This window comes from Macaca thibetana, chromosome 1 (genome assembly GCF_024542745.1).
Source record: "Macaca thibetana thibetana isolate TM-01 chromosome 1, ASM2454274v1, whole genome shotgun sequence".
Taxonomy (NCBI): domain Eukaryota; kingdom Metazoa; phylum Chordata; class Mammalia; order Primates; family Cercopithecidae; genus Macaca; species Macaca thibetana.
The window spans coordinates 39,742,222-39,758,245 of NC_065578.1; the positions used below are offsets into that span (position 1 = coordinate 39,742,222).

Genomic DNA, 16,024 nt, shown 5'->3' on the forward strand with positions numbered 1-16,024 from the left:
GGCACTGGGCCAAGATGTGGGGAGATTGTTGATTGGTCAGACTGGGTCATGTTCCTACTCCTGTGGCTAATGGGGTACAGAAGATGTGCTATGGTAAGATGCATCCTGTCCTCTTTCCCCTCATTAACATGTTCAGATTCTCAGGAAATCAAATGCCAAGACAGAATAAAATGCAAGACATTTATTATGAAAAACACCTGTGAGAGGAAATGGAAGGGTATGACTGAGAGAGCCATCGCACAGTGACGCAGGCCTAACCCTGAGTGAAGGACAGAGGGAAGGTGTTCAAGGTGGAAGTGTCTCAGACTGCAGTAAAGTTCTAAGGAAAGTTTGGCAAAGCCACTTAGGAGTCCTTGGGTCAAAGTCATCCATCAGAAGAGTATCACTTATCCCAGGAACAGTCCTGTCCTAAAATCCCCGCTGGGCTCAGTTATTGGCTAGAAGCAGGGTATGGGAAGTAAGACCTTGGAGTAAAGGGCAATGGATTTCAAAGCTCAGGATGGATTTCAGAACTCAGCAGCTGGACTGTTGCTAAATTACAATTTCTCCAGTCAGAGATCTGAGAAGCACATTCTCATGGCCACACACCCGCCCAGCCTAGCCAATATAGAGATGAAGAAGGATAAATTCTACAATCTTTTTTGTTGTTGTTTTTTAAAGTATGCTGGGCACAGTGGCTCATGCCTGTAATCTCAGCACTTTGGGACGCTGACGCAGGAGGGCAGATCACCTGAGGTCAGGAGTTTGAGACCAGCCTGGCCAACATGGTGAAACCCCGTCTCTACTAAAAATACAAAAAATTAGCTGGGTGTGGTGGTGGGCACCTGTAATCCCAGCTACTCGGGAGGCTAAGGCAGGAGAATAGCTTGAACCTGGGAGGCAGAAGTTGCAGTGAGCCGAGATCACCCCACTACACTCCAGCCTGGGTGACAAGAGTGAAACTCTGTCTCAAAAGAAAAAAAAGTAGAGTGCCATTACCAGTTGATAGGGCAAGGGGTATTCAGCAGGCAAGACAACAAATGTCCACCCCACAGCTTACAATGTGCCACTTGTAATTCAAACTCTATATATCCAAACCCGAACTCATGACTTCTCCATACCCTGACTCTTCATCTGAAGACTACCATCCTCCCAGGTGTGACACATGGGAGTCATATTAAACACCTTAATTTGGCCGGGCATGGTGGCTCATGCCTGTAATCCCAGCACTTTGGGAGGCTGAGGCAGGTGGATCACGAGGTCAGAAGATTGAGACCTTCCTGGCTAACACGGTGAAACCCAACCCGTCTCTACTAAAAAAATACAAAGAAATTAGCCGAGCGTGGTCGTGGGCGCCTGTAGTCCCAGCTACTAGGGAGGCTGCTGCAGAAGAATGGCGTGAACCCAGGAGGCGGAGTTTGCAGCGAGCCGAGATTGCACCACTGCACTCCAACCTGGGCGACAGAGTGAGACTCCGTCTCAAAACAAACAAACAAACAAACAAACAAACCTTAATTTTCTTGTTCCCCAACCCTCAATAGCTAGTCAATGGTCAAGTCCTTACAATCTTTCCTTGGCAGTATCACCTCAGCATTTGTATCCTCTTCCCTCATTCTCACTGCGGCTGATGTGTTCAGGCCCTCACCCTCATTGTATCTTGCCTAAACTATTGTGAAAGTCTCCACACGGTCATTCTGCCACTCTGTTCCATCTTACTCTCTTTTCCAGATTGCTTTTAAGCATAGTTTTGATCATGTCACTATCTTTTGTAAAACCTTCTACCATTGGGAATGTAAAATGGTATGATGCTATGGAAAACAGTATGGTGGCTCCTCAAAAAACACAAAAGCAAACAAAAAAACAAACATAGAATTACCATATAATCCAGCAACTTCACTTCTGGGTATATACCCCAAACAATCAAAAGCAGGGACTCCAGCAGATATTTGTATACTAATGTCCACAGAAGCATCATTCATAGTGGCCAAAAGGTGAAACTAGAATGGTGATTACCAGAGGCTGGGGGAAAAGAGGATAGTGTGTTAGTGTTTAATGGATACAGAGTTTCAGTATGGGGTAATGACAAATTCTGCTGATGGATGCACAACAACATGAACAGGCTTAATGTCACTGAAATGTATACTTCAAGATGGTTAAACTTAGGCCAGGGGCAAGGCAGTGGCTCACGTCTGTAATCCCAGCACTTTGGGAGGCCAAGGCAGGTGGATCACCTGAGGTCAGGAGTTCAAGACCAGCCTGGCCAGTATGGCAAAACCCCGTCTCTACTAAAAATACAAAAATTAGCCAAGCCTGGTGGCATGTGTCTGTAATCCCAGCGACTCGGGAGGCTGAGACAGGAGAATTGCTTGAACTCGAGAGGCGGAGGTTGCAGTGAACCGAGATTGCACCATTGCACTCCAGCCTGAGCAACAAGAGCAAAACTCTGTCTCCTAAATAAATAAATTAGATGGTTAAACTTGTTTAAAAGCAAAACAAAAAACTTCTACCACTCACTTCCCATAGCAAAAAATAAAGCCCAAGAGCCTTAATTTGACCATAATAATGTATTTTTCCATATGATTCTTCTTGCGTTCCCTCTTACTCTGTGCTTCCTCAACTGATCCCTCGCTTTTTCTATTTGCTTTAGTGGCTGCCTACACGTCTTCCCTAATTCTACTCATTTTTCAAGACCCAGTTGAAATGTCACATCCTTGCAAATCTTTCCCGAACTGCTCCCACTATTTCACACTAAGTGGAAGTAAGCACTCCCTTTTTGAACTCCAGCAGCACATGAACTATATCTTTTAGTGCTGCCTTTTTTTTTTTTTTTTGAGACGGAGTCTCGCTCTGTCACCTAGGCTGGAGTGCAATGGCACGATCTCGGCTCATTGCAACCTCTGCCTCCCGGGTTCAAGTGATTCTCCTGCCTCAGCCTCCTGAGTAGCTGGGATTATAGGCACATGCCACCACGCCCAGCTAATTTTTGTATTTTTAGTAGAGATGGGGTTTTACCATGTTGATCAGGCTGGTCTCGAACTCCTGACCTCATGATCTGCCCATCTTGGCCTCCCAAAGTGCTGGGATTACAGGTGTGAGCCACTACGCCTGGCCAGCGCTGCTTTCCTTTTAGGCCAAAGGCACACAATGAGATAGAAAGGTGTGGCTTAAGGAAGTCCAGCTGGCTGTCTAGACAGGTCCCGTTATACAGTGCTATAACCTTATGGAAATTACCATGAAAGAAGAACTGATGTTTAACCTTGCAAACTCAGAAACCTAATTTTAATAGTAAGCAGAAAGTTGAACCATTTCCTGGAGGTGGGGGGTGTCTTATATTTGCTAAGCTCACAGAAACTTTTATATAAAGAGGAATCTGATTAGTTACAATGAAAAATACAATTATCAAAAGAACTAGAATCCTCTAGGTGGCAGATCACTGAATTCTGTTCCTATCGCCAAGACACTTGCTGGGTGAACACAGAGGAAAGCATGATCTTTTTTTTTTTTTTTTTTTTTTTGAGACGGAGTCTTGCTCTGTCACCCAGGCTGCAGTGCAGTGGCACAATCTCAGCTCACTGCAATCTCCACCTCCCGGGTTCACACCATTCGAGGAAAGCATGATCTTAAGAAGCATTTCTTAGCTGAGGCAGTCTGAGATATTCCCATCCACTACAGAGATGATATGGACAAGGAAATCCTAATGCTTAGTGTGGTTTAACTGAGATGAGGCTTAGAGGGGCAATGGTAGTGCTAGCCTTTGTGACTGCCTTGTTTTGGACTGCCATGGCTGAGCAAGTCCTTTTGTTCACAGACTTTCTCCAAACAGGGTACAGAATGGCTGACAGGATTGATTAGGTTCCATTTATTAAATTACAATCATATCTGGCGTCTTCAGATTCCTCCCATATGCCCTTGATCAGAGTTTGTTTTTTATTTTTGGTCATGTTTGTAAAAAAGGTCTTGGCTTGGGCGCGGTGGCTCAAGCCTGTAATCAAAGCACTTTGGGAGGCCAAGACGGGCGGATCACGAGGTCAGGAGATCGAGACCATCCTGGCTAACACAGTGAAACCCTGTCTCTACTAAAAAATACAAAAAACTAGCCGGGCGAGGTGGCGGGCTAGTTTCTTGGCTTACCCCCATTGATAGCTAATTTCATGGCTGTATTAGTCTGCTTAGCTAGCACGTTATGCTGCAACAACAACGAAAACAATCTCAGTGGCTTACAAAAAAGGTTTATTTATTGTGCACACAACATTACAGGTTATGTGTGTCAGCTGTGGCTCCACACATCTTCACTCTGGGACCAAAGCTGAAGAGGTAGCTCTATTTAGGACATGCCGCTCTTGTGTCAGAGGAAAGATAGTATGGCAAAATCATAAGATAGCTCATAATTTCTGCTCAGAAGTGGTTCATGTCATTTCTTTCTTTTTTTGAGAGAGTCTTGCTCTGTCGCCCAGGCTGGAGTGCAGTGGCGCGATCTTTGCTCACTGCAATCTCCGACTCCCAGGTTCAAGTGATTCTCCTGCCTCAGCCTCCCAAGTAGCTGGGATTGCAGGCACACGCCACTACACCCAGCTAATTTTTTCATTTTTAGTAGAGACAGGGTTTCATCATCTTGGCCAGGCTGGTCTTGAACTCCTGACCTCGTAATCCACCCATCTTGGCCTCCCACCGTGCCTGGACGGTTCATGCCATTTCTACCGATATTTCATTGGTCAAAACAAGGCCAAGCTTGACGACATTAGGGTGAGAAGTCTTTCACCCTCATCTCCTAGGGACAGGCCAGATAGCAAGGGCTTTAGAAAGGGAAGGGCAGAGGCTATTGATAATACAGACAATAGCAAGGACTAATATTAGGCTTATATGTACCAGTTGACTGTTATCAGTTATAACATTGACTATTAAAATACTGAAATACTCTAGTACTATCTGGTAAATAGCTGCTGTCCCAAACCTCCGGACCACTCCCCTTCCCTGGGATCCCCTGGGACCTACTAGTCACAAACCAGCAACTGAAGGGTTAACACCTAGCACACAGGGATACCTCCAGGATCCTAGCTGCATTTCTAATTCTGCTTCCTCTATGCTTGAGCACTACTTGTTGTTAAATATATTTAATATCAATCTTAGCTAATTTCCTCTATGTAGATTTTTATTTCTGAGGGCAACCCAATTTCCAGGCTCTTGGAAGGAAATGGACTGCACTCCCTAAGTGTGGTCAATACTTAATGATAACAATAATCACAAATAATAACTTGCGCTGCTTCATTGAAACTAAATGTACATTTTTACATTTCTTTGGCAAGCATAGTATATGCAATAATTACTCAATAAATATCTGTAGAGACTTACCTCACCTTTTTCCATTAGCTACATCTGTCTCTACAATCTCAACATACTATTTTCTTATTTGGAGTCTCCCTGTTTTTAATTTTATGCCATTTCTCATGTCTGAAAATGTCATTATAAGTAACTTTTTTTTTTTCTGAGACAGGGCCTTGCACCATCGCCCAGGCTAGAGTGCAGCGAGACGCTCATAGCTCTTATCAGTAACTTCTTTACAACACTTCTGCAATTTAGGAAGCACTCTCACATTATTTCATTCACTCTCCCCAACATTACCAAGAGTGAGGAATTAGATCTTTTTATAGATGAAGGAATTGGGACTCCCTGAAGTCAACTGTCTCATAGTTACGTTTTGTTCATTCATTCATCAAATATTGAGTGCCTGATGTGAGATTTACTGAAATTAGATTTGAGAACAATTTTCCTGAATTCAAGTCAAGGGTTTATTCCACTATTCTCAATTACTTTATCACCAGGGTTATAAACCCAAAGAAACTGAGTAACAGTGTGATTTTGTTGAGGACCCACGCAACATTAGTCTCAGAAAGGTTCCAATGTCATTTGTAAAATTCAAGGTTACCATCAGCAGAGGCAGTCATTCCTCTCAGGGCTTGTTACCTAATGCACTAACTCTCATTGTAGGTAATTCCATTCAAGACACATTTGATGACTATATCTACAGGTTTTGAAGTTGTTCATATTGGGTTTCGACACTTACTAGCTGTGGGGCCTTAGATCAATTACTTAAACCTTTTTGAGTTTCAGTTTTATCATTTGTAAAATGGATATAATCCTGATGCCTTTGGACCAAGTGGTCATGGAAATGAAGAGAGATAAGTATTTAAAAGTCCATGCTCATGGTAGCTGTGGTTTCCAACTGCGTGATGAAGTTTTAAAATCTGCATTCAAATGAGAACAACTATGTCGACCTAAAGTTACAAGCTAACTATTCTTGGTAAGTACTGTTCTTTATTCTGGAGAATATCACTTTACAGTTTGGTGTTAAATGCTCTTTTATAAATTTAAGGTGCCAGTAGCTGTCTACTTGAACAGCATGCTAAATTTGGCATGCCGTCGTCCCAGCGCTTTGGGAGGCCGAGGCGAGCGGATCGCGAGGTCAGGAGATCGAGACCATCCTGGCTAACACAGTGAAACCCCGTCTCTACTAAAAATAATAATAATAATAAAAATTAGCCGGGCATGGTGGCGGGCGCCTGTAGTCTCAGCTACTCGGGAGGCTGAGGCAGGAGAATGGCGTGAACTCGGGAGGCGGACCTTGCAGTGAGCCGAGATCACGCCACTGCACTCCAGCCTGGGCGACAGAGCAAGACACCATCTCAAAAAAAAAAAAAAAAAATTGGCATGCCATGTCGACCTTCATCCCCCAGTTCTTTCTCCCCAAATTAAAAACACGAATACGCACACACGCCCCTCCTTAGTTCCTAAAGTTCAAGGGCACGCGCACACACCTACTTATCTTTTAACATTCAAGCTCGCACCAAACACAGATCCACAAGGGTGGGAAGCGTGGTGGAGGTCACCTGGCAGCGCCTCCAGATCCCCGAAAGGGGGCGGGGTCAAAACTCTGAGATCTCGAGCTTCCGAAAGAGGGCGGTGTTAAAACTCCCAGCTCTCATTCCGCTTCACTCTGTCGTCGCCCCTTCCCAATTCTCGCGAGACCTCAAGCAGCAGCGCTTCTGCGCGCTGCACGATACTGGGAGTCCAGGCGCCAGGGGAGGGGGAGGGGAAAAGCGGAGACGGTGCAAACGGCGTGGCCGCCATCTTGCTTGTGCCCCCGCTTCGCGCGCGCTCCGTTCTCCGTGACGCACGCTTCCCCCTCCCCTCCGCCGTGCCTGGGCCTCTGCATTGCCCGACTCCGAAGGAGCGCGGGGGCGGCTCCTACTCTTCCTGGACTCCTGAGCAGAGGCGTGTGAGTGTGCGGGAGGTTCTGTGTGAGGGTGATAGGGGAGCGGCGACGGGGGGAGGGGCAGCGCTTCCCGCTTTCGCCAGAGACCTCACTTCCTCGCGCGGCCGCTGCTGTAGCTCGGTCCGGCCTGCTCGCCGCCATGTTGTGCTCTTGCCTGGCCCGCCGCTGTCGCCGCCGCCGCGCTCGTGTGGTCCGTGTGCCTCGTCGGCCCGGCCCGCGGGCTTTCTCCCATTGGCGGAAGGCGACGGCGGGGGGGCTCGCTCGTGATTGGTCGGTGGCGGGGAGGCCGCGGACCTGGCACCTTATTGGTCGCGCCGGCTCTGGCCTAGGGGGTGATGAAGGAATCTGAGGCTGCGGGGATGCGCGCGTCTTGGGCTAGGGCAGCTGGGGCAGTGACCCCCTGCGGCGCAGGCGTGGGGTTGCGGCAGGAGGGCGAGCCTAGAGGCTTTAAGGGGAAAGAGAGGGTGATGGCCTGGCGGGTACTTTGGGGGTCGCTTAGGCCACGGCCTGGAATGGGGGACACTCACTTTCAGAGGTGCTTTTCCTGATACATGTATGGCGCAAGATGGGGGTGTGCAGGCCCTCACGGTTCCAGGTCTGGAAACACCGAAACCCAAGTGACAGGGTGAGAGGATCTGAGATCCTCTCGAAGGGATGCTAGTGTGACCTAGTTTGGAAGTGGCCCTGAAATCCACTGTGTGAGTGCATGGTGTAGGAAGAGAGGCATCAGGGCTAGGGGCATAGCTGAACGGTAGAATTAGATCAGGGATTTTGCTGGAGAGTGCAAGCATTTAAACACTGAGGTTTTGGTGGAGCCCTGGAGTCCAGAGTCAACGGACCTGGGATGTGATGTGAGGAGCAAGTAAACCGAGAGAGGCATCCTGTTGATAGGTGTGCTCTGTCCGAGCCTAGGAGGCACAGCATTAAGTAGTGTCAGATTTAAAGTGACTAAGTCTGATATAGGAAGGATTTTAGGGAATATTTTCGGACTGGGGAAGTGTATTAATAGAGCAGTTACAGATTTTGAGTCTCAGGACCATACAAGTAGTTTTGAGATATTGTATATGAAATTTGCTGCTCTGGGAAGGATACAGGTCATGGCTGAGTTTCCAAAGCTACATTAGCAAATATTAGGTACTTGGTAGTTATTTGTTGAGTAAATATTGTTAGGTTCTCCTTTAAGGGAAAGGGAGCTAGCCAGAAATTTTGAGTCTTGATTTATTTCCTTGTATATGTACCTAGAAAGTACACCCACTCCCATGTGTACTTTGATTTTTTTGTTTGTTTTTTCAAATAAATAGCTCCAAACCAAAAAAAGCCAGTGCATAGCTTCTTAAGGAACAGGACTTGTCAACACTTTCTGGTTTATATTCAAAAAGTTTTTATTCCAATCCAGAGTCATTCCAGTCAACTTGTTGGGGATATGTTCCTTTTCTACTGAATCTGAATCATAGTTACTTGTATTGCTTTACATTTGCTCCTTCCAATGTGTGAGGGCCATGGAAACACATTTATGTTAAACCTTTGTGTTTTCCTAATTCGTTTTTCCTTGTTTTTGTTAGGTAGTCCTTTTTAGCTTTAGATGGTACTCTTTTGTTTTCATACCAATTTCAAGAAACTCCTATCGTTTTCAAATTTAGTCAGTTTTGTGTGAATGCAACTACATTTTCTGGAGAAGGGAATTGATAAGCAGAAGAAGAGAATTGCTATTTTGGGGCACATTTTAACACCAGTAGGTAGGCATTATCATCCCCATATTGTAGATGAGGAAACTGAGGATCAGAGAGGTTAAGTAGCTTGTCTATTGTCACTCAGTAAGTGGTTGAGCTGGAATTCAAACCCAGGTTGCCTCATGCCAGAGACTGTAATTTTATCGGCTACATCAGCTATCAACATAAATCTGACTAATCAAACTTCCAGATAATTTTATATTTCCAAATGGATCATCTACTTTGATTTCTGGGTGTTTAGAGTGTATTAAATGGAAGACTATAATTCGTAAGAATTTGTTGTGCTGCTTCAAGATTCAGACCACAGAATTGTAACCATATAGAATATGGGTTCTTCAGCTAGGTATTCAAATTGTACTCCTTGGCTTCTATTGTGAAAGGGAAGATTTACAAAGTAAATTGCTGCATTTTTCCTGAATCCAGGTAGATAATGGGGAAGAATATGTACAGAAACTTGAAGAGTCTGCATTCCTTAAAACCAAGCTTCAGAATATTACAGATAGTCTTCTGTGTATGGAGGTAATTTATGCCAAGCGGCAAGGAACTACCAAGTGCATAGTGTAAGGAGCTCACTGGAGAGGTTTTTCAAACATCACCAGTTCCTTAGGGTGTCCCCAAATATGAGGACCTATTCAAAGGCCTAGTACTTTCTTCAGACTGTGGGATATTGATTCTAGGATATGCTTATCCTGAAGAATGTGTAAAATTAAGACTGGATAGGACAAAATATTTGCAGTTCCAGTTTTGCATGGAAACCTTTAAATCAGGGTTTGAGAGGAGACCAGTGAGTTGGAAATCTTAATTGCTTTATGTCTTGATGTGCTTAGGTGAAGCCCTCCCTCATCTTTATTTACAATAATATTTCACTGTGGAAGAGAGAGGCAAAGCTACAAGTGAAAATAGGGTTTGCCAGGCATTTCGTACATTGGTCATTTCAGGCTCATTTGGCTCAGTCATCAAGTTAACCAAATATGAAGAATGCTGTAGATCTATTATGATTTAAGTTTCTTTTTTACTAAGGCTAGACAAGGTGATAAAAATGAGCGTATATGTACACCTTTTTTATTCAGCAGGCATTTCTGGAGCAACCTGCCCTTCAGCATTGGTGACCACCTTCATTCCATGTTAGCCCCTTACACCCGTGGCCACCTTGTTAAGATATGGAATTGACCACTCTAGAAATCTTGAACTCTCAGGAAATCTCAGTAGATCTGAGTTTATGTTGAAAACTTGTGAACCTCAGGTTTTTCTTCAAGCAGAAATTAAGCTTTATGCTTTATAGGCTGTGTCTATGGAATCTTATTTAATTCTTATGACAAATTATTCTGTTATCTCATTTATACTTACATATTTTTTCTTTGGTCAAAACTACTAGAGACTGGGTGCAGTGGCTCATGCCTCTGATCCCAGCATTTTGGGAGGCCAAGGCAGGTGGTATTTGAGGTCACGAGTTTGAGACCAGCCTCGCACACGCGATGAAACAAAATTACAAAAATACAAAAAATAGCCTGGCATGGTGGTGGGCGCCTGTAATCCCAGCTACCCGGAAGACTGAGGCAGGAGAATTGCTGGAACCCGGGAGGTGGAGGTTGCAGTGAGCTGAGATTGTGTCACTGCAATCCAGCCTGAGCAACAGAGCGAGACTCAGTCTCCCAAAAAATAAATAAAAATCCCCAAACCGTACTAGAGAAGATTTTACAAGGCATTTTTATCCCCTTTTAGTTTCAGAGAAATGTAAGGCAAAGCGAAATGAGGATTCAGACCACAGAATTGTAACCATATATGGGCTCACCCCATTCTATGTTAGGGAGCTATGCTGAGAGTCTTGTTTTGGGTTTTGTTTTTTGGGAGTTTTACTCTGTCACCCAGGCTGGAGTGCAGTGATGTGATCTTGGCTCACTGCAACCTCTGCCTCCTGGGTTCAAGCGATTCTCCTACCTCAGCTTCCCAGGTAGCTGGGATTACAGGCATGCACCACAACACCCAGCTAATTTTTGTATTTTTAGTAGAGATGGGCTTTCACCATGTTAGCCAGGCTGGTGAGAACTCCCGACCTCACGTGATCCACCTGCCTTGGCCTCCCAAAGTGCTGGGTTTACAAGTGTGTGCCACCATGCCCAGCCAAGCTATGCTGGGTGTCTTTTTGAGGTAATTTTGAAATTTACATCTTTTAGTTCAAAGGTACTGAGCCACTAGGATCTATGAATCAAACGCAGGGATACTATAGTTACTACTTTTATTGAATGCTTACATTGTACCAGCTAGGATATAAATGTATTATGTATATCCTCATACACTATGAGGTAGATAATATAGTCACTCTCATTTTTACATGTGAGGAAACTGAAAAGTAATTTGCTTAAGGTCTCACAGCCAGTAAGTAACAGAGCCCAGATTCAGACACAGACACAGATTTGTAATTCTTTTTGTTGTTGTTGTTGTTGTTTGAGACGGAGTCTCGCCCTGTTGCTCGGGCTGGAGTGCAATGGCGTTATCTTGGCTCACTGCAACCTCCGCCTCCTAGGTTCAGGTGATTCTCTTGCCTCAGCCTCCTGAGTAGCCGGGATTACAGACGCCTGCCACCATGCCTGGCTAATTTTTTGTATTTTTAGTAGAGATGGGGTTTCACTATGTTGGCCAGGCTGATCTGGAACTCCTGACCTTGTGATCCGCCTACTTCAGCCTCCCAAAGGGCTGGGATTACAGGCGTTAGCCACCGCGCCCAGCCATAGATTTGTAATTCTTAATTCTTATGTAAGTGAAGCCCTTACTCTTAAACACTGTGTTGAGACCATAGAATGTTATGGGAAAAGAAAAAAGTCCTGGCTTCTTAGCTCAGGAAGTGAACTTCAGTTCTTTCAGGTGTGTCCTTTGTACTGAGACTTCAAAAGAGTGAGATGACCTTGGCAGGGTCACTTGGCTATGCAAGGGCAGAGCCAAATCTTGCCCACATCACTGGATTTCTAGATAGGTGCTCATTCCACTGGATAGCATTGACTCTCCTGTGGAAGCATTGACTTGATGGCAGAGATGACTTTAAGTGACAAGTTTACTTCATTCATGGGAATGAGAATGGCAGAGGACATTACTAGGGTCACAAATGACCTTCTTGAGGTCAATCCTGGCCCTCAGGCATACAACCAGGAAGAACATTCCTTTGCCAGTAAGTTGTTCTTTTCCATTCTGTTTCTTGTTCTCAGAGGAAACTGGTTGTGAGTTATCTGATGTCTTATAGTCTTTCTTTTCATTTTGTTTATTCAGTTTTTCATGCCTGCACTGTCACAATTTAGGAAGGCTACAAGGTCATTTTAGTGTTTTCCTGCAGAGACTCAAAGCACTCAGCATAATTTAAGTAGATTAATTGCAGGAGGAAATGGATTTTTAAAACCGGCCAAAAAGTGCCTTTGGGAGAGGACGGTATTAGTTGCGGATTGGAGTCAGACCAAGGGAAGAATTCTGTCTCTGCAATGCATTTACCCTGACTGTGCTGGGGCAGGTTCGTAACTTGTTTCTTCCTCTGTGAAGTAATGACAATAATATCTACCTTTAGAGTAGTTATGAGAAATGAATATAATAGTGTCTGGTAGATGCCTGTCACTTAGTGGACCTTAACAAGTGAGAGAACACATTTTCGTTTTAGAACAGCATGAAATCTGTCCTTTCAGCCAGTTACAGCTTCCTTGATATGGAGGAGTAAGGCCTTTTGTAATTGTCTGCTCTGTTATATACAGTACGATTTCCATATGGAGGAGCAGCCACTTGGCCTGGAAGAACTAACCTAATTTAGTTGTGCTGTTGTGGTTTAGGAGCTGATTTCCAGTGGACCAGTGTGAGGTCAGTCTCACTTTTGAATGTACAAAGTAGTAGGATCATTTGTTTCAGGGGAAGGTTGTTTCCTGATCTCTTTGGTTCATCCCCAAGTGTTGAGTGGTAATGATTGTGATGAGATGAAAACTTTTTCATATTTGACAAATAGCAATGATGATTAAAGTCGGAGCAACCAGTGTTTTCGTTCTGACCAGAAGGAGAGGTTTGCATTATAGTCATTTACAATTTTTGTAACTGTAGAAATTATCAGTCGGAGCAACCAGTGTTTTCGTTCTGACCAGAAGGAGAGGTTTGCATTATAGTCATTTACAATTTTTGTAACTGTAGAAATTATCAGTTGAAGTAGGACTGTTGGTTTGGTTTGTGTGATTTGTAGTCACTTGAGTAACATTTTCTTTGAAGTAAGCAGGAACACAGTATTGCGGAATGGTTCAGGAAAAATCTCTCTGCCTGTAGAAAATTTCGCCAGGTTGCAGGAGTTGTTGCACCCTTCCCACACTTCTCCATGTGTTAGCAGTGATGTACCTGAGAGCTGTGAGACAGCACCTATACTCATTTTCAGTATTGGAGTTGTATTTTCCATTTTGTTATTTTCAGATCTCCAGATAGTTTACTTCCACATCCAGTACTTAGTGAGAGCTTTCTGTTGTATAAACTTGTAGTTTAGAGAGCTCAACTAGAGTCTAATCTTTGCATTTGAATGTTTCCCGTAGAATATGTTTAAAATAAAGGTCGAAATATCCATGTCTGGTAAGGCACGGTGGCTCACCCCTGTAATCCCAGCACTTTGGGAGGACGAGGCTGGCAGATCACCTGAGGCCAGGAGTTTGCGACCAACCTGGCCAACATGGTGAAACCCCGTTTCTACTGAAAATAGAAAAATTTGCCAGGCATGGGGGCAGACACCTGTAGTCCCAGCTACTCGGGAGGTTGAGGCAGGAGAATGGCTTGAACCCAGAGGCGGAGGTTGCAGTGAGCTGAGATCATGCCACTACACTCCAGCCTGGGCAACAGAGCGGGATTCCCTCTTTTAAAAAAAAAAAATTCCTTATTGAAGGTACTATATATAAGGTGTCCTATTTAAATGAATACCATTCATTCATTCATTTATTTGCTGGAGTCACTCTGTCGCCCAGGCTGGAGTGCAGTGACATGATCTCAGCTCACTGCAACCTCTGCCTTTTGGATTCAAGTGATTCTCCTGCCTCAGCCTCCTGAATTGCTGGGACTACAGGTGCATGCCACCATACCTGGCTAATTTTCATATTTTTTGTAGAGACAGGGTTTCACCGTGTTGGCCAGGCTGGTCACGAACTCCTGACTTCAGGTGATCTCCCTGCCTCAGCCTCCCAAAGTGCTGGGATTACAGAAGTGAGCCACTGCGCCCAGCCTGAATACCCTTAATTTAAAGCCAATAGTATATCCTTTGCCTGCCGGGTTCGAGCTTTAAAGTCAATGGTATATTCTTAATAAATAAGATTCAGTAATTGTCCTATTATTCTTAAATACATTCATGAGTGTGAACCATAAATAGTGATATTGAGCAGTGTTTCGAAGTGTTTCAATAAGAGGAATGGGCCAGGCGCGGTGGCTCATGCCTGTAATCCCAGCACTTTAGGAGACTGAGGCGAGCGGATCATGAGGTCAGGAGTTCGAGACCAGCCCAGCCAACATGGCGAAACTCCATCTCTACTAAAGATACAAAAAATTAGCTGGGCGTGGTGGTGGGTGTCTGTAACCCCAGCTACTCCAGAGACTGAGGCAGGAGAATCGCTTGAACCCAGGAGACAGAGGTTGCAGTGAGCTGAGATTGCGCCGCCATTGCACTCCAGCCTCGGCGACAGGGCGAGACTGTCTCCAAAAAAAAAAGGAATGAGATGACTCCTAGGAAATGATGTTAGAGTATAGAATATTTTGTATCATGTCTTTGGCTTAAATCTATGAATTAGTGAAGGTTTTCACCATCCCTAATTACTGTTACCCATGGCCTCCAGAGCTGTAAACTGTCCAGTGATCTCTATGAAGTGAGATTCTTTGCCCAGTGTTAAGAAGATATATCCCTTTGACACTGGCATGATTTGTTCATTTTAAAAGAGAAGAGAGAAAAGGCTAATAAAGTACACATTATCTGCACAGTTGACATCCTTGCCATTTTAAACTGTTTTAAAAATTATTGCTGTACCCTGAAGGTAAGTAGCATAGAATTTGCTCATTATGAAATGACAAAGTTGGGGCCTTTTAAGAAGCCAAGCATGCTTGGTTGGCAATCACTTAGGAGGCAAAGGATTGCTATTTATGGTGGTATTTAATGTCATTTTCAGTAGTACTAAGTTAAAAAGGAAAATGCCATAATGTGTGTAAAACTCTAACCATTTTGAAAGGTTGTTAGAATACAGTTGCCTATAGTCTTTTCATTCCACTAAAATTTGTAAGTTGGTTTAGAGCAACATTTCCCAAGCTCTTCCACTGAACATTAGTTCTGTGTAGTGCTAATCAGTGTCCTTTGGGGATGAGAAGAGGATCCTTGACAAAAAATGACCAAAGTGAAATGCCTTTCTTCACTGCAGAATTATTATTCAGAGCGTTGGTGCTTATTTGTCTATGACTCTTCAGGAGGGAAGATACATTATGCAGCATTACTCAGACTTACTTGGTCATGGACTGCTGTTTGTGAGAACACCTAATAAACGTTTCTTGCTATGACTGGTGTGTAGCGGAGCCCAGTTAAGCAGTTCTGGTGTAGTCTATGAATAAAAAATGAATCATTTTGCATAAGATAGCTTGGTAATCATGGGAAAGGACTTTTGTGAGAACAAGATACATCTTCAAGGTAACATAGACTCTTAGTGATAAATGTGATTTCAAAGGTCATCTAAATCCAATGGCCAATAACAATAATAATAGTAACAGGTACCATTTTTTGAGTACATGATTTTTATCAGGCACAGTGTTGTTATTTTACATGCCTTATTAACCACTGGGTCTTAGTGATTTTTAAATCTTCTTTATTTTTTATTTTAATTAATTTTTTTGAGATGGAGTCTCACTCTGTTGCCCAGGCTGGAGTGCAGTGGTGTGATCATAGCTCAGTGCAACCTTGAACTCCTGGGTTCAAGTGATCCTCCTGCCTCAGCTTTCTGAGTAGCTGGGACTACAGGTATGTAGCACCATGCCTGCCCAGCTACTTTTTTTATTATTGGTGGTGACGAGGTCTTGC

The 16,024-nt window shown here is 44.1% G+C and overlaps 1 protein-coding gene across 2 annotated transcripts in view; it reads left to right on the forward strand.

Moving 5' to 3' along the window:
- The window catches only part of NFYC (nuclear transcription factor Y subunit gamma), a 109,192-nt gene that overhangs the window by 21,261 nt on the left and 71,907 nt on the right, over positions 1 to 16,024 (forward strand). Inside the window, exon 1 of one of the 2 annotated variants that reach the window (XM_050799070.1) lies at positions 6,986 to 7,252. The exons of the other annotated variant lie outside the window; for it this stretch is intronic. The gene's annotated coding sequence lies outside the window, so the exon portion shown is untranslated. Of the gene's footprint in view, positions 1 to 6,985; positions 7,253 to 16,024 lie in introns of those variants that run through there. 2 annotated transcript variants of the gene reach the window in all.